The sequence below is a fragment of the Asparagus officinalis genome, chromosome 5 (genome assembly GCF_001876935.1).
Source record: "Asparagus officinalis chromosome 5, Aspof.V1, whole genome shotgun sequence".
Classification (NCBI taxonomy): domain Eukaryota; kingdom Viridiplantae; phylum Streptophyta; class Magnoliopsida; order Asparagales; family Asparagaceae; genus Asparagus; species Asparagus officinalis.
The window spans coordinates 92937798-92940703 of record NC_033798.1 but is presented as its reverse complement, the minus strand read 5'-3'; positions in this window follow the sequence as shown (position 1 = coordinate 92940703).

Here is a 2906-nt window from a genome sequence, read left to right as displayed (position 1 = left end):
GTAGAGCCGCTCAATACTTAGAAAGAGTTGAAGATGTGCGGAGAGCAGGCAGAACGCTTCCTCAGAAGGAGGAAGGTCGAAAGAAGCCAACTGATGGCTAACCCTCTGAATTCGAGTCTCATTTCCCATGATGAAGGGAAGGCACCTACAATAGTTATTGATGTTAATCAGACGTCGCAACAGCAACCCCGAAGACAGCAGAAGACTTCGGATCCGAGGCTCCAAAAAGAGTACTCATTCAAGGACGAAGACGTTCCAGCCATCTTCGAGACCCTTCTCGAAAACAACAAGATCAAGCTGCTACCCATCACGAATCAGGAGGAAGCTGACAATACTGTGGATCCAAAGTACTGCGCGTACCACAGAAGGATCCTTCATCCCACCAATGCTTACTTTACTTTAAAGAATAGCATCCAGACCTTGGTTGAAGCTGGCGTCATAACGTTAGGATAAGCCAAACGAGAACGGCAACACTCCAAAGAGTATACGAGTATAAACTACTTCTCAATCCTCCAACCGGTATATGAGATTAAACTGCTCTCTGATACTCTAATAGGTATATGAGTCTAAACTGTTTCCCACACTTGACGGGAAGTTCCTGGAGAATTTTTACATGTAATATTCTTAAGGATAACCTGGTCATGTAACTCACTATGATGTTAGACCCAGTTTCGCGAAGGAAGCTGGGGGTGGATGATTCATGTAACGGGAAGTTTCCGGAATAATTTTTACATGTAATTTTCTTAGGGATAACCCGATTATTACAAATAAAGTGATAAACACTAAACCCACCGTGATTTCCGAACACTCTTTTGCTGAGACAAGATTCAATCACTTCGTTGGATCAATCATCCCTCACAAAACTCTCATTGGTGTTTGACGACTCACAGTCTTCCACCACAAAATCCCCCACCGATCAGACTAATTGACGGTGGGACCACTAAAATTTCTTTCGGTTGAATCCACTCAAACTTCTATGTGTTTGTGCACTCAACATTCCCATTATTAAATTCCGGACATAATGCTTGGAATTTTGATCTGTCAATCTTTGACGAATTGTCAAACCCCTTCGTGTTAAGTCCTTATCACTTGACACTAAGAACCCCTACTGAGTAATTTGTACAAGTCAACACTCCTACTATGATTTGTACTCCCACTCCTACTGTTTATCTGGTCAAACCTTCTTACAGTTAGGACCACAACCAAAATCTCCTCTCGATTCCTCCAATGAACGAGAGATCCACAAATCGAGCGATCAAACCTTCCTACAGTTAGGATCATCTCAAACTCCCGCTTGGTCAAACCTTCCTACAGTTAGGACCAAAACCACAATTCACTCTCGATAAACGAGAAATTCATCTTTAGTTCGATAATCAAACCTTCCGACAGTTAGGGTTATCCGAATCTTTTCGATTCTCGGAGTGGAGATCCCACTCTTAGTTTCACCTTTCCGGATTCTGGGGGTGGAGATCCCACCTCGAGTCTCCTTTCCAACTGGAGATAGAATATAAAATTCTTCCTCTTCAGTATTGGGAGATAGAATATAAAATTCTTCCTCTCCTATTTCGGGTTCGTCTTTGCCCCAAGAGAAGACACCACTTTTTTTCAACTCCCAAAATCCATGCCTCACAGGTACGGGGAATTTTATCCTGAATCCTGAGCAGGGATAAGTCAACACCTGACACGTGTTGCCGGTTTAGTCTTTCATCGATTGAAGAAGACACCAGAATTCCAGTCTGGGGAATTTTATCCCGAAACCTAAGAAGAGATAAGTCAACGCCTAACACGCGTTGCCGGTTAGTCCTTAACCGTAAAAAAGGGACAAAAGCCCACATATTCGACATTATGGCAGGTTGTTATTCATAACACAAAAACCCGTACTTCACACGCACGAGGAATTTTATCCTGAATCATATGTAGGGATAAGTCAACGCCTAACATGCGTTGCCGGTTAAATTCCCTCTCGATTTCTCCAATGAACGAGAGGTCCACTTTTAAATCGAGTGATCAAACCTTCCTACAGTTAGGGTCATCTCAAACTCCCGCTTGGTCAAACCTTCCTACAGTAAGAAAGAGGGGTCCACTTTCAAATCGAGTTCATTCCTTTAGCACAACATCACATGCGGAACGGACTTTAAACAATCCGCATGTAAGCCCGATTCAAACGATAATCGGTAAGAGCACATCAAATCCGTTGAGAGCTGAGGATTTGCCAAAAATCCTAAATCAACGTCTGATACACGTCGCTATTTAGTCTTTTCACGGGAGAAAGACGAAGTCTACGTATTCAACATCATAGCGCTAAAAGGGTTAACTCTTCTAGCTTAACGTCACATGCGGAACAGACTTAAACAATCCGCATGCTAGCCCGACTCAAACGGTAGTTGGTAAAGTCTCATCAAACCCGTTGATGGCTGAGAATTTGCCAAAAATTCTATAAATATGAGTCATTGACGCATCAGCTCCGTCAGTTGGTCTCGTGACTCGAACATCCAATCACTTAGGGATAAGATCCACACGTGCAGAGGAATCAACTTTCATAGTTGGTCCTGCAACTCCGACACTTGGGACCGCTGTGCTCCAATACCTTAAGAGCTTAAACTGTGTATACTCCAGTAAACGTACGAGTATAAACTGTGTCAACGTACGACGTTCAAAACCCTAGGGTCAACGCCGGTCAACGCGTAACCCTAGGTCAACGCCGGTCAATGCGTTGTGACAAAAAGTCAACATTCGACGTTCGAAACCCTAAGGTCAACGCCGGTCAACGCGTAACCCTAGGTCAACGCCAGTCAACGCGTTGCGATCAAAAAGTCAACGTACGACGTTCAAAACCCTAAGGTCAACGCCGGACAACGCGTAACCCTAGGTCAACGCCAGTCAACGCGTTGCGACAAAAAGTCAAC